Source organism: Lepidochelys kempii, chromosome 1, assembly GCF_965140285.1.
Source record: "Lepidochelys kempii isolate rLepKem1 chromosome 1, rLepKem1.hap1, whole genome shotgun sequence".
Taxonomy (NCBI): Eukaryota; Metazoa; Chordata; order Testudines; family Cheloniidae; genus Lepidochelys; species Lepidochelys kempii.
This window is the reverse complement of record NC_136380.1, coordinates 272,934,207-272,956,578: the sequence shown is the minus strand read 5'-3', so window position 1 is coordinate 272,956,578 and position 22,372 is coordinate 272,934,207. Positions and strand designations below refer to the sequence as shown.

Below are 22,372 nucleotides of genomic sequence, written 5' to 3'. Positions count from 1 at the left end.
ACAAAGAAGCTGGAGTGTGTGGCACAGAATTAACTTCATTGTGTGGCTCTGGTGAGATCATCAAACAGGAGAGTGACCCCTTCAGTGAAGTGACATCCTTGCATCTCATTGCAGTCTATCCATTACACTCCGTGGGACAAATCCTGCAGTCCTTACTCAGAACAAAACTCCCATTAAACGCACCAAGAGTGAGTTCTGAGCCCAACTACAGAATTTGACGCTGTTTTCCCCTTCCACTGCTGCTCCCATTGGTCTGCCTTAGTGACACTACTCGATGAAAGGCATTAGCACTGAGTCTGAGAAAGTGAAGGTGATGATACCCCCCCCCCCATCACCATCTCTCCACTCTGCTGTTGGTGCAATGGGATACCTTCATGCTTTGCCTTTACCTCTTCCTTTTAAAAGGATGGGAATGGGGGGAGAGGGAAGTTTTCTTGCCAGCAATATTGTACATTTTCTCCCTACCGTTGGATAATATCATCCCTTCTTAACAATGCTCCCTTTGTCATTTCTCATGAGATGGCATTTGCCCCCACCTAAGGTGACACTTACAGCCGGTTCCTCTCTGGTCTCTCCCATTCCTGCCTCAAAAAGTTTGCGCAGCAGAATAGCTTACTTTAACCTCTGACTGGACCCCCCTACTGCTGTGACAGAGCTGAGCAATCTTTGTTGATGTTGAAATGTCAGAAGCAGCACCCAGCAGAGCATGATTTGCCCCTCCCCTCCAAACTGATGACCAGGAAAAAATTGCCTGACATTGTGCAAATCTTTCCATACATATCTACTTCCCCCCTTCTTTCACCTGGTGCTGTAATGCTGCTTTGTCAGCATCTTGGCGCTCCCTGGCCTTGCCAGTCTCCTCCTGCCTTATCTGATCAATCCAGTCAGAGTTAAAACATTTCTTTTCTACTGGGGATCAGATTTCAGCTCAAAATGACACTTTGTGTGTATGGGGGAAAAGCACAAACCTGGCTCGCTCTGGGAGCTGTCATTGTTTCTCCAGTCAGAGCCAGAAGTGCCAACAAACACAGGGCAGGTGGCCCTTCTGCTTTCTAGCTCACTGTGAGCTAAATGTTAGTGTGCTGATAAACGGCTTTTTGCTTGTAGATGAGCAGCTTATGATAAGGGAAGCGATTCAATGTGCCCAAACATCCTACTACCAAGAGCACACAATGTGTGAATTAAGTGCCTTGCCCTGGATGGAGAGAGTTAAGTTGTCTTTTAAAAAAAATAGGAGGGGAGCATGTTGCAATTCATGACATATAAGATAATGTAACTGCTACTCATTCTTTGGCCTGTCAGCATTAGGGCAGAGGCTATCTTCCACTCTATTACATTATTTTATAAGTCACTTTTATCTGCTTAAAAATACCCATTAAGAATGAGCTGCAAGAGAATGATTTTTTGGATAGATGAGGGTCAAAACGAATACACTATGAAATATGACCTTTCAAAAAGGGGATTACCTATAAATAGCTATGGCTATCCCTCACAGCATTCTGGCGTATGCCTGCCAATAGTCTGAAGAGGAGAAACTCTCTGTCAGTTCTTTCAGCATGATTTCAGAATGGCACCTGCCACTCATTGGCCATGAATAGCAGAAAAGAATTTGCAAGGGATCAAGCAAAAAGCTTTTGCAGATGGCTCTGTATCAATTTCCCCCTTGGCATAAAAAGTAGCACAGAGCTTCCTCCTCTCTCTCCAGTGAACAATGGCATATAGAGAACTAGCAAGGAATATTAAGTTTTCATATCTGAAATCTGTCACTTTGGGAGCTCATTTATTTAAAAAATTAATCAGAGCAATTTTTAAAATTTGCCAAGCACTGTCAGCAGAGTTAGTTCAAATCCCAGATGGTTTGATAACAGGCTGCTGTTCTCAATTGCTATTTTGACTTATGCTCCGTGCCATGGATTTATCAAATCCTTTATTCTGAGTCAAGAAGAATTGCTAATCCTGGTCATTTACTGCCATTAATGTGAAAGAGGTGAGTGAACCAGGGGGGTAACAGATAAGGTCTGTTTTCTTTGCCATGCATTTTCTTTGCCTACCTTATCCTGAGAGATTACCACAAAATATAACTGGAATTTATAGTCTAGTGCGCATAAGAACATAAATTCCCAGGTCAAATTGAAACAAATACATAAACTTTTTAATGTAAGTGAGTGTTATGAACAACCTATGTATTATATGTTTTTTAATATAATTCAAAATATACACAAGGGAGGTGATTTTCAAATATGTCTCATCTGCAAACATAAGTCATCATCAGCCACTTTGTAGAAGGCAAAGCTGTTACACGTCTCAGACTCTGTGAGGCTTGGGGCCCTCTGTGTATTTAGAATAATACTTCTGTAGTGACAATAGTACTTAAAAACAAAGAGGTTTGATCAATTTTGCTTCTATGAACTTAAATACACATTTATTATTACAGTAGTTCTCAGATGCCTGAACCAAGATTGGGGTTCACTGTGCAAGGTGCTGTACGTATACAAAAGAAACAGTCTCTGCCACAAGGAGCTTACTATCTAAATAGACAAGAAATATTATCACATTTATTTCATAGATGGCAACTTCCTTGGGTCACATGCACAGTTTGTGAGGGCAGCCAGCCACTGAACTGAGATCTCCCCAGTGCCTTAACTGCAGACCATCCTTCCTCTTAATTCACCTGATACCCTCAGAGGTGTATAAAGTTGACAACTGATTACTAGATTTTTCTAAAAGTGAAGTACCCCTTAAAAAACTCATCAAGAGCACCTTTCATTGTATACTAACCCCGCTGTCCCTGTTTTCATATTTACAGCTGATTTCTGACAAATGTACGAAACAAATCTAAATTCCTGTTAACCCAGGAAGCATTTGCTACTAAACAGATCTTTGGAGAAGATGCTATGTTCTGTTTTGCAGATGTTGCTTTAATGCATAGTTGACAGTTGTCTCTCTGCTTTAATATCATGATTGGAACCTGTTCACTTTGGAAATTTACAGCTGCTGTTGGTTTAACAGTAGTGCTTCATTCAAGCCTTTCTGCAGTTCAGAATTACTCCTTGAGTTTACTGCTGTGAGTATTACTTTTTGTTAATAAAAGTCCCGAAGATGAAATAATGAAGCAGCCATTACAACAGAACTGATCACCAATTCATCAGCTAATTAATTTACTCTCATGAAAATCTCATCAATGGAGACATGCAATAGGTTTATACCTGATTATTTATTTATTAGTAACATAATAGCATCTAGGAACCCCAATAATGGACCAGGACCCCATTGTGCAAGGCATTTACAAACAAAACAAAAACTCAGTCCCTACCCCAAGCTAGCACATGGGAAGGGACAATAGAAAATGTCAACAGATTATAATTTACAATGTAGGTCCTCTGATTTTCTTTTCCTTAAGAGTACTGGATGCAGTTCTAACCTCGAGTTGTTTTGTCATTCTGCACTAACTGCCAGGTTATTTTGTAAATGTGATTTCTAAAATGGATCTTGCTTCCCTGTAGAAGTGCTTCTGGATTACAGCTTGATATTTGTATGTGTCAATACAGTGGTGGTGGTGTCTGGGCAGCGAGGATTATGTTAAAGCTTTCAGGACCCTCCAAGCAGTGCTACAGTAGCTAAGGGATTTTCATGGGCACAGAGGCACTAAGTAACCCCTCTAATCTCTTTCTCACTGGCTTACAACCTCTGAAGAAGCTTAATAATTAAAGAGGAATACAGTCAAAGTGTTTTTAAGGACATATGCAGCAGCTTATTTTAGTCATTTCCTCACAGAAAATGCACTGAAGGATTCTCAAGTAGAAAAATGGAGTATGACTTCTCCCTTCCCTCCACCCTGGCGAAAGGATGATGTTTATTTCTTAATTAAAAAAATTAAAAGCTTATCAGATAAAGTACCGGTGGCTATTTCCTGTCTGGTAGGAACCTGATTAGCCAAAACTTGCAAACCTCCCTTTCTAATGAACTATAGTGTGTTGCTTTGATCTATTGACTCCCTGTGTATTGACTATTCCCAATTCACCTCTGTGAAGAAGGGCCAGACAAGGCCACTGTAGTTCATAAATTCCACTTACACTCTCTTCTGCACAGCTGTGAATTTCATCTTATCTCAAAATATTTGGTGTCGCCCCAGTGGTTCAGATAATGGGCATGCTACTGAATATGCATGTATACACAACTGCATGTGCTGTCTATGCATATGCAATGTGCCTGAAGGAATGTTATTTCCATGCTGAGAATTTTCAGTTTCAGAGTGAAGCCATTTTGGAATAATCTGTCCCTGGAAGGGGAAAAGAGTGGCGGTAAATGTTCACCATGAGGAATTGTTTTAAAATCTTGAATAACTCAAACATTATGAAATGATTTTCCTTGAGTCTTCCAAAAAGTTTACCTTCCAGCCAAGATGAAGCACAGAACACTTCAGCAACCATGAAGGATTTTTCAGACTCTTAAGAGCAAATGAGAACAGGGGTTTTGAACTATAGTTGTTTTGCAACTTTACCCAGAAGATGTGTTAGCAAATTACCAGTGTATTCACTTTGTATTCGCTTCTGGATCATTGGCAGATAAGGTGTTATATTGCATTCGTACTATGAAACCTAAAAGTGGCCCAGGTTTCACATGATTGGTTTGATCAAGCTGGGAGTAGGTGGATCTGAGAAAGGGAATTTAACTTTTAATTTATATATGATAAAATTCACCCTTTCCCAACTGCCACCTCCTGCTTTCCTGATTAAAAAAAACCTAAGTGAGACCCAGACCACTTTCTGCTTGGGAACAAATACTTCAGTTAAGATTGCAAAACCATTTTGAGTTAGAAGCTTCTGTTTATATTCACTCCAGGCAGTTTGTTGTTTGTCCTTGAGATGAGATGTTGCAAACTGAGATCCTGTCTGCCGTGCCGGGATATTAAAGATTCCATGGCACTTTTTGCAAAAGTAAAGATTTGTGCCCAGCATTCTAGACCTACATTTCCCTTCCTATTACCCCAACCTGTTGTTCAGTAGGCTGACTCTCCATCTAGCTGCCATTTTCCCACCAAAGAGGTGGCTGCATGATTCCCGCCTTTCCTATGTATAGGTTCTCTGTGATTGAAGTGCAGGATGATTGGGCATGTGAAATCCATGCTAACCCAGGGCCAAGACACTGGGTTTGAGTAGCAGCTACAATGCTTTCATGGGGTTTTCAGATTGCTGGATTGGATCTGTATAAACTTGGATCCCTTGGTACCTCCCCTGCCCTTGCCCATCTGCAAGCCATTCTAATTGCACTCCTCTGCACTGGTCTACGCAGGGCCAGTATGGAGACCCAACGTATGGCATGCTGGGAATGTGGTGGTAACGTACCTTCTGTGGTGACTTCTGACTTATCCCCCAAACTGGGCTTTTAAACATAGATAGGAATTTTGCTGGCTTTCTGCACCAGGAGTGCATTTCACTGGTGGGTTGTAAAGTGTTCTGGGGTCCTTTGGAATGAACAGCTGTATATAAATGTACGATATTAATGATTATTATTAATTTCATTATGTATTCCAGAGATATTTTACCAGAAATGGCAGGACAGTATCCTGCAAACTCTGGGCCTGATTTATCCACACTTACTCACATTGAAAAATATCTTCTCACACAACTAGTCCATTGGTTTTGGTGATGTTACATGTGATTCACTGTGAACAAACGTGGCCTTCTGCGTTTATAACTAGAATGGTCAGTTTAAAGAGAAGTCCTGGGTTTGCTCCTTAGGTGGAGTTAATTCCTGGGGTTGGCTGTGAACAAGTCCTCATGTCCCCGGGCACTGCCAGGAAATGATACTTCCCAAGCAGAAGAGACATAAAAGATCAGGAAAGTGACTAATAACATGAAAATCATAATTGTTGTTGACAAGCACTAGTTAGACTATTGCTGACTACAGCATGAGTAACAAAACAAACTGCTTAACACAATGGCTGCAGGATCTTGTTTCTCACACAGGTGACTGAGGCTTGACTAAAACTGGTCTTTAATCAGAAGAGCGCAAAAATGGGAAAGTGATTTTTAGAAAACAGTAATTAAATGGTTTCAGAGTAGCAGCTGTGTTAGTCAAGGTTCCTTCCCCACTCTGAACTCTAGGGTACAGATGTGGGGACCTGCATGAAAACCCCCCTAAGCTTATTTTTACCAGCTTAGGTTAAAACTTCCCCAAGGTACAAACTATTTTACCTTTTGCCCTTGGACTTTATTGCTGCCACCACCAAGCGTCTAACAAATATATAACAGGAAAAGAGCTCGCTTGGAAACGTCTTTCCCCCAAAATCCTCCCAAACCCTACACCCCTTTCCTGGGGAAGGCTTGATAAAAATCCTCACCAATTAAATGCCACATTCAGCCTTCATATAAAAATGGGTTTAAACCCAGAAATAAACAATGAGCCTGATTCATCTCTGGAGTAAACCTAGTGAACCCAGTGGACTTACCCAGGTCAACTTTGATCCAATGAGTGAATGAAAAGGAATCGCTCTTCAGAAATAATTATCTGATAATCTTTTGCTGGTGGTATAAATGCAAAAAAAAAACCCCAAACAAACCAACCCCTCATACGTTTGAAGGGTGAGGACGAGATAGAGGTTTCATTTCCTGGAAAGATGAGTATGAGCATTTTCAGCAGAAGCTCTCTTGTTGATGACAAGTTCTCATATTCAAAACAAAACAAAACAAAACCCACAATCAATAAATGCATCCATTTCCGTGGTGCCTATCTGCCTCAACATTCCAAGGGCCTCACAGAATAAAAAGAAAACCACCACATTAAAATCTTGATGGATTGATGTTAGTAGGAAAGGGAATGCATATTTAATATGGCACCTAGATGCTTTTCATGTATCATCAGATCTCTCAAGCTAAGCAGCGTTACGGTGGGGCTGTCCTTGGATGCAAGCATTCCAAGGAATGAACACTTAGCTGCTATAGGAAATAGTAGCTGATGTATTGGTGGTTCTCTTCCCCAGCAAGCCCCTGGCACTGGGGCCAGATTGTGGCATAGATCTAACCCCTGCCCCACATTATGTACATTGTGGAGGCGGACCACTCTAACATGCCTCTGGAGTCCCAGTTCCTACCTGAGCATCTCATGTCACAAGAGGAGCATACATACTGCACAACGTTTTGAGATGGTGCAGCAGATACCACTCTTAGGCCTCACCAGTTCCATGGGTCAGTGTGGGGGCTGAGAGACATAACTCCCTTCTCTGTGCCAACTTTGGATTGGATTGTGCTCCAGGGGGAGCTAGGAGTTGTCAGTCCTTGTGTTCCCTGGGTGCAGAGAGGTTGTTGCCAGTGCACAGGAAGAACAGAAGGAGGTGGGGGGGAAGGATCCTTGTGCTCCAGTTCTCCCCTTACAAAACCATGCATCAATCAGGAACAAAGTTGTCCATGGTATTAGGGGACAATGAGGTGTCTTTTAGATGGGGTATATAAAACCATGGTTTTGACTACTATGGTCATTAAGATCTCAATTTTCAGCCTGGCCAGGCCTGGCCTCCATTTGTGGGACTGCAAAATCTAATTAAAACTGATATGCACAAATGTATGTCTGGGCATTGCAGGGGTGAACTGCAAACAGCTGCTAAACATTCAAACACTTGACACACTCCTCAAAGAGTCACTTGTATATGCACAACTGTTAGCCTTTGAACTGTCAAATTCATTGGCCCCATTGGTGTTAGACTACATCAAGAGCACACACAAGTGTTAATATATCTGTTTGCACATGCAGGTTTGCATATGCACAATTTTGCCCATGAACAAATGGAGGCAGAGGACTGAAAATCTGGCCCTTAGTATTTAATTATAGCTACATGAGGGAACTAAGTTTATAAATGTTTTTGATTAGTGACCCATTGCCCTTTGTACACTTTTTATTTGCTTAGTAGCCAGTTCTTCAGCAGCTCACATACCTTATACTGTATGTGAGTAATAAAATTAGCTTATCTTCTCCAATAAAAGCAATTTCATATGTTTGCCCTTTGAAATTGCACGTCAATGGAAACAGAAGTTTTTCCACTATATAATCATACATTTTTATGCATTTACAATCCAATTAACAACTTAATAGAAAACTACTTTGAAACAATGGTAAACATTACATTGAACTTCATTTATGGGTGTCTGGAGTAAGATAAAAATGTTATGGATCATCTTTTTATCTTAACAGTGGCCTCTGCATTTTCATCATGAATTTGTGTATTTTCTCTAACTTGGTCAGGCAGTTAGCTTCCACGTTGTAAGGAAAATAAATGATCATTTTTAGCAATGACAAAAAAAAATCACTCCAGACTTTAATATGTTAAAAGAAGGACAAGCCTTTCACAACTTATCCAACTATTGACATAAATATAACAAGAAACAATTATTTATAGTCCATTTAAATTCCAGGCAAAGCACACTTGCAAAGCATTAATAGTTGTGTACTTTAAGACAGGATGATTCTTTCATCATTAATGTACTCAGTGTTCTGGCACATCAGTATAACCACAAGTCTCTGAGGATCATTATGACATACTCTGTTATCAAAAAGTTTCCTAAGATGTATTAAATGATAAAGTCTGTTGGAAAGAACTTTAGAAAGATAGTGCAAATTGTTCCTGTTAGGCCCTCATTAGCATATTGCTAATTTACCATTTATAGACTAAACTTAGGTTTGATTCCATTTACACCTGTTTGTTGATTTGTAAGATATTCATAGAAGGCAACAGAATTTCTTTTCATAGAAGTGCTTTAAACTAGTATTAAAAACCTAAAATGAAATAAAAAAACCTGGAGCGTAGTTTTAAAGACTGGCAAACTTTATATCTACATCTTTTATCATGATATGCAGAGGGAGCTGAGTCAAATCCACAGAAGGAAGTGAAAGTGCACTTATTTTTAAGGAGGAATCTTTCCTGTTGAAGCGGTTCTACTTTGTATAAATAATTAAACATGCATTGGAGCAGAGGGAACTAGAGCTTGGGTCTCCCTCCTGCCCAGGTGAGTGCTCTAACCATTAGGATACAGAGTCATTCTCACCCAGGCTGTGGCCCAGTGACTAAATTGGGGCCCTGGGTTCCTCGTAGTGGCAAGGTACCTAAAAGTCAGGTGCTGCCACGCTTAGCATCACAATGCCTAAGTCCCTTTGTGGGGCTAGCTCCAAATCCATAGGCTGAGGATCCCCTCCTACCTATGGACCGGAAGGGGAAGATTGGGCCAGTGGAAGATCCAACACCACGGTATAGGCTGGCTCTCTGGATCTTGGTGAAGCATTGCACACTGATCTGTAATCTCCATAAACTGAAGAAGGCTATATTTAAACACCCATGGTGTGCATTTTGGCCACTGCAGTTCCAGATCTGAAAAGTTTGTGAATTCAGATGGATTCTCTCACAACCGTGGGTTTAGCAGGCCAATGCTCAAACCACTGAGCTATCCCCTCCCCTCTCTGCTACATGACACATTATTTGGGATAGTTTTAAAACACGCATCTGTTTTATTCCTATTAATAATAAAAACAGCTGTCTTCTGAAGGGTCTGCATTCACTATTAGTAAGGTATACAGCTGTGAAGTCTGGATGATATCATAAAAACTGAACAGCCGAGATATGGCATTGTTGGAATGTAAGCCACTTTATAAGGTGGAAAGCTGTTTACCATGTACACATCAGAAGTAAAAAAATGCTGTTTTTGCTGCTTTTCAAAGCAGGAGTACTAGTAGGTCTTCATCATGGACCCATTGAGATTCAAATGATTCTTGGTGGCTGAAATATCCAGTTCAGCAAATGGATATTTCAAATGTAAATATTTATATCGATGGGGGGGGGCTCTTTGTTGGTCTTTTATTTTGACATTTTCAAATCTCTCAGCTTTACTTTTGTTATGAAGACGGTACATTTGCTGAGGATAAGAACAAAGGTCAGTGGCTAGTTATGCAGACGTGGTTTCATCATAGGAAAATACTAGTTCTCCTAACCTACAAAGCTTTAAATTCACATGCTTCTCTGTCATAACCTACACACTGGCTGAAATACTGTTTCTCCTTTGCTTCTTATGAGGAAATGTAAAACTGAAGAAGAAATTTGATTCCTGAGTGAGCAAATTAATGGTTCATCAGCAAGAAATGTTAAGTGCATTTCGCTTTCATTTAAAGAACATCTCTCAGTTGCTATTAACCAAGTACTACTTGCTACAAAACCAACTATCCTCTTAAATTTAGTAGATACTGTAATTGTTCCTTTGTTTAAGGGAGTGCTCAGTGTTTGGGCTCTATTTGAGTTTGGAGGGAAGATTTGTAACTGAAACTTTTGTTCATCCCCAGTAATTTTCAGCATGTTTAAAAATCAGTTTCCCCTTCATTGTCATCTCATTGTCAGCCTCTTAGAAAGTTGAAATAGAAATGGCATGTTTTTTATTGTAGGATTGCTGGACCACTGATATGTAATTATGTGAAGTAGAATACAGGTTCTTTCCTTTGAAGAAAATGGTCATGTGAAGAATTAGATGGAGTTTGCTAAACAAGAAGCAGGAATAAATAAGATACAGGGCATAAGATTTTGGGCTTCCCCGCCTTGATAGTATGGGTCAAATTGTGATGATATTATCCTAATTTAAGTGTCTGTGCCTTTAACGTTACTGGTTCTTGGTCCTCACTTTGTATGACAGATGGATTGAGGTGTTAGCATTCACATCTAGAGCCATTCACTGACACTCTCACTTTATCATTCATTAGCATGATATAGCATGATTCATTAGCATGATCAGCTCATTTTGAATTCTTGGTCCCAAATAGTGGTCATGTATTTCATTTCCAGTTACTCTTTGGAGATGTTCACTCATCACTGTGTCAAATTTTCCCAGCAATTGTACAAGGCCCAAAAAATTGCCATTTTGGTCTGGAATAATTTCTCAATGCTTCCTTTAAAAGCAAGATTGTTTGTTGATAGATATTCAACAATAGATAATAGATGTTCAAGAACACAACACCAATGCTGCTTCTCTGACTTCAGCAATCTTTGATTCTGGGCATCAAGAGTTGTCTGATTTTTTAACCTTACACTCAGCTCACACCGTTTATGCATACTTTCAATGTGATGTGCCTTTTCATGTTGCAGTAATATGTGACTAAGATTTTTCCAATCATTAATACCCATGGTTGCTATCTTAAAATTGCAACTATTGAAAATCTTGCATGGGAAACAAAATACAACATCCTTGCATTTAGAGTACACAAGCCACTGTCTGTTGACAATTTCACCATTAGAAAGTCTTTGGTAGTAATTGTTTTCTGTGAATTTCCTACCTCTAATGTCTTTAGGATATTCAAGACCTCTTATTCTCCCAGGGCCTTTCTCAAATATAATGGCATGGAATTCATTGTTTAAAAATTGCGGCCATGTGCCAATGTCATCTATATCCCATGCTAGTACAGTTTCAACTGTTGTAATTTCTTGTTTTGTGTCTGCATCTGTTTCAAATGGTTGTTCTCTGTGTTGTTGCATTTCTTGAGCTTCGTCTGCATAAATATTTTCTGCTGCAGTTACTTGATGCTCTTGATCAACTTTGTTGTTTTCATGATGTACAAACTTAAGTATAGAACCCTTCTGTGCTTGTACAGCTAATCCTATTTCATCTTTCCATTTTCTTTTTTGTGACCCGGAAAGTTGTTTTTGATATGACATAACTTATAAGGGTGTTTTTTTAAAGAAATAACTGTTTAAATGATCAGATTATCAGAAATATTATTTAAAATAACTAATATAGGAAAGTCATGAGTCTGTGACCTTGAGCTAGTGTGAAGACACCTCACAAGGTGATCCACCCTGACTGACAAACAGGAGAGCTGGAAACCCATGTCATTTTTACAAAGTCACTTTTTAGTTTTAAATGTATAGTAGGCATCAGTCTTAATGTTAGTTACAACTCTCTATCAACCTTATACTGTAAATAGATCAATGGCATTATCCAGTTTAATAAGCTGGGTTTCCAAACAGTGGCAAAATATAACCCTAGTTTTATTCCTAGGTAAAGCACAAAGTGACCAAAATGAAGTCAGCACAGAATCATCTCCTCTTGATTAAGGCAGCACAGAAGTGTTACAGGAGTCCTATTGTGCCTTATTTTTGTTTGGAAAGATGTTAGCAAATAGCAGCACATTTTGGGCACGGCCGGAAATACATGATAAATCACTGCCTCTAAAGTTCCATCAACAACTGACATGTTCACAGTTTGAGCATGATCTGCTGCACAGATTCTTCACAAGGAAGCGTCCCTGGCCTTTTTAACTCATATTAACCATGTATCTACTTTATGAAAGTTGGACAAAACATTGTGAAAACATAAGACATTGGCTGCCCAACCTCTGGGCTGGCAAAAGCTATACTGACTCACTGGGAAAAAAAGCAAGAGAATCTTAATACAACATATGGTCACTCAAAACACTAGTAAGGAGATAAGCATATTACAGTTGTTGGAGGGCTCTATTTAGCAGTAACAGGGCTATAGGAAAGCCAGTCAGCATTTTTTGTTTCTCTGATGAAAACTGGCCCACTCCCTGCCCCAAACCAAACTTGTCACAAATAATTGTCAACAACTTAATTTTCTGTTTTCGGCTAAGATATTGATTTTTTTTAAAAAAAATATTGAAACTGGATTCAGGATTGTTAGCAAACATTTTTGGCAAACAAAGCTGTTAAATGACAATCTAAATGGCAACACAGTACTGCTTTCATGCTTGGCTCACTCACACCCCAGCCTGCTGGTCCAACAGCTGCAGTAGAGGAGGAGATAGGTGGAAAACTGCAGGACCCCAAAATCCACCTCTTGGGGGGCAGAGTAGCAACAGCAGCAGCAAACCCTCAGGTCCGATCACACGCCAATGGGCACCACCGCCAGCCCAATGGACCATGGTGAAGTTAGCACAGCATCTGATCTCAGGGACGGGGCACCCATGGAGCCACAGCAGCTTATCCTGCCCTGCGCAGCTCCCCCCCGGATAAGATGGATCACTGCCAGCCCAGGGGAGAGACGCGCTCCCCAGCTAGGGTGACCAGATGTCCTGATTTTATAGGGCCAGTCCTGATATTTGGGGCTTTGTCTTATATAGTCACCAATAACCCCCCACCGAGGGTGACCAGACAGCAAGTGTGAAAAACCAGGACAGGGGATGGGGGGTAATAGGAGCCTATATAAGAAAAAGATCCCAAAATTGGGACTGTCCCTCTAAAAGTGGGACACCTGGTCACTCTATCCCCAACCCCTTGTCCTGATTTTTCACTCATGCTATCTGGCCCAGCCAGCTCTGTGTGACTATTCCAATCCTGGCTGGCTGCCGAGGAAGTGAGTTACTTTCACTTTCATTCCTCAGCACTGCAGCCAGTCAGCCCACCCCTTCCCCTCACCCAACACAGCCCTGCCGGAGGGGAGGCAGGAGAAAGGGGTGCTCCGTGGGGGGAAGGGAGGGTGCTCCGTGGTGGGGGGGAGGAGAATGGACGTTATGGGGGGCAACAAAGGATACTGCAGCTGCCGAGCCTGCCTCACCTCACGCCGGGGGAGAGAGTCTCACTCACAGGTGAGTTCCTTCCCCCACCCCTAGCCCCTCCCCTTCCCAGAGACCCCAGCAGCCAATCCCCTCCCTCAGACTGTGCGGCATTCGGCTCTCTCTAGGACACAGCATCCCTGCTCTTACATGCTCCACTGCTTCCCGTCTGTCTGGACTCCCGGCAGAGTGGTGCCCTAGACAGAGTGGTGCCCTACGCGGCTGCCTATTCTGCCTATGGCTAAGGACAGCCGTGCATCAGGCCTACCTTCTCTCAAGGACACCCTGGCAGGCCACAGCCTCTGCTCAGTTCCTGACACTAGCCAGGCTTCTCTCATTGAGGGAGAGCTGAGGGCTTACTCTAGGGCCAGGTCTACACTACCACTTACTTCAGTATAACTTACACTGCTCAGGGGCAGGGCCATCCCTAGCTATTCTGGGGCCCTACACAGCCCCCCGGTGGGGTAGGGGGTGTGGGGGCCTGTCAAGGTTCCTTCCCCACTCTGAACTCTAGGGTACAGATGTGGGGACCTGCATGAAGAACCCCCCTAAGCTTATTTTTACCAGCTTAGATTAAAACTTCCCCAAGGTACAGACTATTTTATCTTTTGTCCCTGGACCTTATTGCTGCCACCACCAAGCATCTAACAAAAATAACAGGGAAAGAGCCCACTTGGAAACGTCTTTCCCCCCAAAATAACTCCAAGCCCTACACCCCTTTCCTGGGGAAGGCTTGATAAAAATCCTCACCAATTTGCATAGGTGAACACAGACCAAAACCCTTGGATCTTAAGAACAATGAAAAAGCAACCAGGTTCTTAAAAGAAGAATTTTAATTGAAGAAAAAGTAAAAGAATCACCTCTGTAAAATCAGGATGGTAAATACCTTACAGGGTAATCAGATTCAAAACATAGAAAATCTCTGTAGGCAAAACCTTAAGTTACAAAAAAACACAAAAACAGGAATCTACATTCAGCACAAGTTATTGTATCAGCCATTCAAACAAAACTGAATCTAATGCATATCTAACTAGATTGCTTATTAACTCTTTACAGGAGTTCTGACCTATATTCCTACTCCGGTCCCGGCAAAAGCCTCACACAGACAGAGAGAACCTTTGTTTCTCCCCCCAGCTCCAGCTTTGAAAGTATCTTGTCTCCTCATGGGTCATTTTGGTCAGGTGCCAGCAAGGTTATCCTAGCTTCTTAACCCTTTACCAGTGAAAGGGTTTTTCCTCTGGCCAGGAGGGATTTAGAGGTGTTTACCCTTCCCTTTATATTTATGACAAGACCCAGGCCTCTGTGTGTGTGTGTGTGGGGGGGTATTGGCTTGGGAGGCTGTGGGGAACTTCCCCCTAGCACTCACCGGCAGCGTGGCTGGGTCTGGGTCGCTGCACTTCCCGCTGCCAGTGAGTGCAGGCCTGGCCCTGCTGCAGTCTTATGGGGAGTGGGGGCAGAGCAGGGGTGGGAAGAGGTGGGGCTGCGGCAGAGCAGAGTGGGGGCCATGGGGAAGAGGTGGGGCAGGGGCTGGAGCAGCATGCAGCTGAGCAGGACACCAGGAAATCTGTGCACTTTGCATATAGGTAGGGACGGCCCTGCTCAGGGGTGTGAATAAGTTACACCAACCAAGCACCTGTTTGGACATTTTCTCCTGCCAACATAGCTGCTGCCTCTCGCGGAGGTGGATTTATTATGCTGATGGGAGAGCTTTCTCCTGTTGGCATAGAATGTCTGTTGGCGTAGAATGTAGAGCTACTAGCCCTAGCTCCCCAATTCTTCTTATACTTTATGGTGAAGCAGAATTATCTGCTGAGTTTTATAACACCACCTAGTATATTCCTGGTACATTCATGCCGACACTTTGTTACCTCTGTTGCCTTAAAAAATGTAATAGAACTTTTGTAATGTTCTACTTTCCCAATACTCTCACTCAACCCCTCATAGTATTTTCTGTCACCGGAGAGCATCTGAATTCTTCATAAAGAGCCTGTCTTTCCTGGGAACAATCCCTGCATTCCTGTATCAGGGGATAAATTGTTTCTTTAACGGTACATGTGTGCCATCACCCATCTTTGTGTCTATTCATTAAATATAAATTATTATTCAAACCACAGTGACCAGATAACGATCTAAATATGAGCACTTCCCTGATCCTTTCACAACTTTGAAGTAGTTCATTATCCTCTATTCTGGGGCATACTTCATAGAATATTCTTTTTCGTTTCTCCTTGGTCCACAATGCTGAGCCGTTCCTTTTAAAATCCTTTTTAAACTAAACTTTTAAATTCCTGCTTACTCAAAGGAATCCGTATCTCAATTTCTCCATTTTTAAAGATTTGTTTTGCTTTCTGAGCCACTATTTCATTGCCAGGTATCTCAGCATGAGCTGGAATCCATCCTAGTACCGTGTTCATAGCGGAGCATACTAACTCTGCTGTCAAAAACAATATTTCATTGATTAGATCACTCCTGCTTCTGAGGTACCCCTTTTAATAGCCAGTATATATTTTATAATGAATCTGAAAAGATAACAGCTGAGGTAGGCCATGCATCCTTTATCCAGTTTACTGATATTATTCCCACCAATTCAGCTGTCATAACAGCTATAAAATTAGACATTCTTTTAATTTTATTAACTCCAAACTCAAGAATGCAAAAGGCTGCTCCCACCCGTCCCATGTTTTCATCTTGAGCTCCATCAGTATATATTCAGCAGTGGTGACTCCATTTACCATACATGTACTCATAAATTTTATCTGTCATATAGGACACCTGTTTCTTTCCCTTCATTATATAATTCTAAATCCACATCCAGAGAGACTATTTTCCAGGTATAATGTACTGCCCCATAACTATAGATTTTAATCTCTTCTTATTGTATCTGGATACATTTCATCCACTTAATTCCCAAAACTCCTCATATATTTGTACAGTATTTTTATTGCTGCAATTTCCCTTGACGTTAGCCCAAAACATCAGATCTCACATTTTCATTATTAACTTGACAGGCGTTTCTCCGTAGCGGCCTGTATTACCCACAGCGATGTCGAAAAATAATGCACCTCGTTCAATTCATAGTGCTTGAACTTGAATTGACTCTAACTTCTGCGATCTGGATACAGCACTAAAGGTTTGACACCCACAATCTACGACTGATCTCATTAACGCTCTGTAAAGCATCCTCACCACTTTCTTATCTGCTCCCCCACGAATCTCAGCAATACTTTTAGCTCTCAGCTGAGCTGGTTTCTTTCCTTTTAACCCCTCCTGTTGCATGCGCAGCAGGGTGGGGCTGACTGAGCTTGCAGCAGCACATTAACCCTTTCTTGCCTAGTATGGGGTTTGCATATCCCTTCAGACCAGTAAGTGATTTCCATCTATATATCAAGGTTAATATGGAGCAGAACACCGTGTTTTTTTTACAACTAATGGCCCCTCCTGACCTGGGCTGGGCAGGATCTGAAGCAATAATTTAGATAGTATGTTTGTGAGAACACCTTGTTGACCGTGGAGGCACATCAGATCCAAGTATTGTTTTCACAGTTGGATGAATCTCTCTCAAATACTGTGGTTTGCCACAACAGAGCTCAATGTTGACATTGCTGCTCTTGCCAAGCAGAACATTAGGGTATGTCTACACTACGAAATTAGGTCAAATTTATAGAAATCGGTTTTAAATATTCGAGTATGTGTGTGTCCCCACAGAAAATGCTCTAAGTGCATTAAGTGCATTAACTCGGCGGAGCGCTTCCACAGTACCGAGGCAAGCGTCGACTTCCGGAGCGTTGCACTGTGCGTATCTATCCCACAGTTCCCGCAGTCTCCGCTGCCCATTGGAATTCTGCATTGAGATCCCAATGCCTGATGGGGCTAAAACATTGTCGCGGGTGGTTCTGGGTACATATCGTCAGGCCCCTTTCCCTCCCTCCCTCCGGAAAGCAGCAGCAGACAATCATTTCGCGCCTTTTTTCTTGAGTTAACTTTGCCGACACCATACCACAGCAAGCATGGAGCCCGCTCAGGTAACCGTCACCGTATGTCTCCTGGGTGCTGGCAGACATGGTCCTGCATTGCTACACAGCAGCATCAACCCCTTGCCTTGTGGCAGCAGATGGTACAATAGGACTGGTAGCCATCATCGTCATGTCCGAGGTGCTCCTGGCCACATCGGCCAGGAGCGCCTGGGCAGACATGGGTGCAGGGATTACATTAGAAGTGACTTGACCAGGTCATTCTCTTTAGTCCTGCAGTCAGTCCTATTGAACCATCTTATGGTGAATAGGCAGGCGATACGGATTGCTAGCAGTCCTATTGTACCATCTTCTGCCGAGCAGCCATGAGATGTGGATGGCTTGCAGTCCTTCTGCACCGTCTGCTGCCAGCCAAAGATGTAAAAGATAGATGGAGTGGATCAAAACAAGAAATAGACCAGATTTGTTTTGTACTCATTTGCTTCCCCCCCTCCCCCGTCTAGGGGACTCATTCCTCTAGGTCACACTGCAGTCATTCACAGAGAAGGTGCAGTGAGGTAAATCTAGCCATGTATCAATCAGAGGCCAGACCAACCTGCTTGTTCCAATAAGAACAATTACTTAGGTGCACCATTTCTTATTGGAACCCTCCGTGAAGTCCTGCCTGAAATACTCATTGATGTAAAGCCACCCCCTTTGTTGATTTTAATTCCCTGTAAGCCAACCCTGTAAGCTATGTCGTCAGTCACCCCTCCCTCCGTCACAGCAATGGCAGACAATCGTTCCACGCCTTTTTTCTGTGCGGACGCCATACCAAGGCAAGCATGGAAGCCGCTCAGCTCGCTTTGGCAATTAGGAGCACATTAAACACCACACGCATTATCCAGCAGCATATGCAGCACCAGAACCTGGCAGAGCGATACCGGGCGAGGAGGCGAAGTCAGCGCGGTCACATGAGTGATCAGGACATGGACACAGGTTTCTCTGAAAGCATGGGCCCTGCCAATGCTTGCATCATGGTGCTAATGGGGCAGGTTCATGCTGTGGAATGCTGATTCTGGGCTCAGGAAACAAGCACAGACTGGTGGGACCGCATAGTGTTGCAGGTCTGGGACAACTCCCAGTGGCTGCAAAACTTTCGCATGTGTAAGGGCACTTTCATGGAACTTTGTGACTTGCTTTCCCCTGCCCTGAAGCGCATGAATACCAAGATGAGAGCAGCCCTCACAGTTGAGAAGCGAGTGGCGATAACCCTGTGGAAGCTTGCAACGCCAGACAGCTACCAGTCAGTTGGGAATCAATTTGGAGTGGGCAAATCTACTGTGGGGGCTGCTGTGATGCAAGTAGCCCACGCAATCAAAGATCTGCTGATATCAAGGGTAGTGACCCTGGGAAATGCGCAGGTCATAGTGGATGGCTTTGCTGCAATGGGATTCCCTAACTGTAGTGGGGCCATAGACGGAACCCATATCCCTATCTTGGCACCGGAACACCAAGCCGCCAAGTACATAAACCGCAAGGGGTACTTTTCAATAGTGCTGCAAGCTCTGGTGGATCACAAGGGATGTTTCACCAACATCAACGTGGGATGGCCGGGAAAGGTACATGACGCTCGCATCTTCAGGAACTCTGGTCTGTTTCAAAAGCTGCAGGAAGGGACTTTATTCCCAGACCAGAAAATAACTGTTGGGGATGTTGAAATGCCTATAGTTATCCTTGGGGACTCAGCCTACCCCTTAATGCCATGGCTCATGAAGCCATACACAGGCAGCCTGGACAGTAGTCAGGAGCTGTTCAACTACAGGCTGAGCAAGTGCAGAATGGTGGTAGAATGTGCATTTGGACGTTTAAAAGCGCGCTGGTGCAGTTTCTGACTCAGTTAGACCTCAGCGAAACCAATATTCCCACTGTTATTACTGTTTGCTGTGTGCTCCACAATATCTGTGAGAGTAAGGGGAAGACGTTTATGGCGGGGTGGGAGGTTGAGGCAAATCGCCTGGCTGCTGGTTATGCGCAGCCAGACACCAGGGCGGTTAGAAGAGCACAGGAGGGCGTGGTACGCATCAGAGAAGCTTTGAAAACCAGTTTCATGACTGGCCAGGCTACGGTGTGAAAGTTCTGTTTGTTTCTCCTTGATGAAACCCCCCGCCTCTTGGTTCACTCTACTTCCCTGTAAGCTAACCACCCGCCCCTCCTCCCTTCAGTCACCACTTGCAGAGGCAATAAAGTCATTGTTGCATCACATTCATGAATTCTTTATTAATTCATCATACAAATAGGGGGATGACTACCAAGGTAGCCCAGGAGGGGTGGTGGAGGAGGGAAGGAAAATGCCACACAGCACTTTAAAAGTTTACAACTTTAAAATTTATTGAATGCCAGATTTCTGTTTTTTGGGCAATCCTCTGTGGTGGAGTGGCTGGTTGGCCGGAGGCCCCCCCACCGCGTTCTTGGGCATCTGGGTGTGGAGGCTATGGAACTTGGGGAGGAGGGCGGTTGGTTACACAGGGGCTGTAGTGGCAGTCTGTGCTCCAGCTGCCTTTACTGCAGCTCAGCCATACACTGGAGCATACTGGTTTGATCCTCCAGCAGCCTCAGCATTGAATCCTGCCTCCTTTCATCACACTGCTGCCACATTTGAGCTTAAGCCCTGTCTTCAGCCCTCCACTTACTCTCTTCAGCCCGCCACTTACTCTCTTCAGCCCGCCACCTCTCCTCCCGGTCATTTTGTGCTTTTCTGCACTCTGACATTATTTGCCTCCACGCATTTGTCTGTGCTCTGTCAGTGTGGGAGGACAGCATGAGGTCAGAGAACATTTCATCACGAGTGCATTTTTTTTTCTTTCTAATCTTCACTAGCCTCTGGGAAGGAGAAGATCCTGTGATCATTGAAACACATGCAGCTGGTGGAGAAAAAAAAAGGGACAGCGGTATTTAAAAAGACACATTTTATAAAACAGTGGCTACACTCTTTCAGGGTAAACCTTGCTGTTAACATTACATACATAGCACATGTGCTTTCATTACAAGGTCGCATTTTGCCTCCCCCCACCGCGTGGCTACTCCCTCAACCCTCCCCTCTCCCCGTGGCTAACAGCGGGGAACATTTCTGTTCAGCCACAGACAAACAGCCCAGCAGGAACTGGCACCTCTGAGTGTCCCCTGAAGAAAAGCACCCTATTTCAACCAGGTGACCATAAATGATATCTCACTCTCCTGAGGATAACACAGAGAGATAAAGAACGGATGTTGTTTGAACGCCAGCAAACATACACTGCAATGCTTTGTTGTACAATGATTCCCGAGTATGTGTTACTGACCTGGAGTGGTAAAGTGTCCTACCATGGAGGACGCAATAAGGCTGCCCTCCCCAGAAACCTTTTGCAAAGGCTTTGGGAGTACATCCAGGAGAGCTGCGAATGCCAGGGCAAAGTAATCCTTTCACATGCTTGCTTTTAAACCATGTATAGTATTTTAAAAGGTACACTCACCGGAGGTCCCTTCTCCATCTGCCGGGTCCAGGAGGCAGCCTTGGGTGGGTTCGGGGGTACTGGCTTCAGGTCCAGGGTGAGAAACAGTTCCTGGTTGTCGGGAAAACCAGTTTCTCCGCTTGCTCGCTTTGAGCTATCTACAACCTCCTCCTCCTCCTCATCATCATCTTCTTTGTCCCCAAAACCTGCTTCCGTGTTGCCTCCATCTCCATTGAAGGAGTCAAACAACATGGCTGGAGTAGTGGTGGCTGAACCCCCTAAAATGGCATGCAGCTCATCATAGAAGTGGCATGTTTGGGGCTCTGACCTGGAGCGGCCGTTTGCCTCTCTGGTTTTCTGGTAGGCTTGCCTCAGCTCCTTAAGTTTCACGCGGCACTGCTTCGGGTCCCTGTTATGGCCTCTGTCCTTCATGCCCTTGGAGATTTTGACAAAGGTTTTGGCATTTCGAAAACTGGAACGGAGTTCTGATAACACGGATTCCTCTCCCCATACAGCGATCAGTTCCCGTACCTCCCGTTCAGTCCATGCTGGAGCTCTTTTGCGATTCTGGGACTCCATCATGGTCACCTCTGCTGATGAGCTCTGCATGGTCACCTGCAGCTTGCCACTCTGGCCGAACAGGAAATGAGATTCAAAAGTTCGCGGTTCTTTTCCTGTCTACCTGGCCAGTGCATCTGAGTTGAGAGTGCTGTCCAGAGCAGTCACAATGGAGCACTCTGGGATAGCTCCCAGAGGCCAATACCGTTGAATTGTGTCCACAGTACCCCAAATTCGACCCGGTAAGGCCGATTTAAGCGCTAATCCACTTGTCAGGGGTGGAGTAAGGAAATCGATTTTAAGAGCCCTTTAAGTCGAAATGAAAGGCTTCATCGTGTGGACGGGTGCAGGTTTACATCGATTTAACGCTGCTAAATTTGACCTAAAGTCCTAGTGTAGACCAGGGCATAGAGTGTTCTCAGTAAGTCACTAAGAAGACTATCTTGTGAGTTGCTTCATTTCAATTTATTTTCAATTCCTTCCCATATATTCAAGGGCCTCTATGTGTGCATATGTGCACATGTCAGTTTTGGCCTGCAGACAGATTGCCATTTCCCGGCTAGCATTATCTGGTTTGATGTTGGACACCCTGATGTAGAGGTGAAAGACTCCATATCTACCGGTTCCCTGAGCCCTACATCAGTAGTTATGTACTTTTTGCCACTTTTCCCAAGGTATGAGTTCAACGATCTTGTAGCCATGGCTTGTGCAGATGTGTGGATGGAATCCTCCTGGTTGCACTAGGATTAACTGTGCCTGGAGCAGTTTTTGCAGCTAGTTTGTCTTGTGCAGAGGGCTGCTATTAGATATTTTTTAGTTTTTTCTTAACCGCCAAAC

The 22,372-nt window shown here is 43.4% G+C and overlaps 1 long non-coding RNA gene across 1 annotated transcript in view; it reads left to right on the top strand.

Moving 5' to 3' along the window:
- The first annotated feature begins 13,504 nt into the window (after window positions 1-13,504).
- The window catches only part of LOC140905040 (uncharacterized), a 49,560-nt gene continuing 40,692 nt past the window's right edge, over window positions 13,505-22,372 (top strand). Inside the window, exon 1 of the long non-coding RNA XR_012156720.1 lies at window positions 13,505-13,569. This is a non-coding gene — a long non-coding RNA (uncharacterized LOC140905040). The remainder of the gene's footprint in view (window positions 13,570-22,372) is intronic.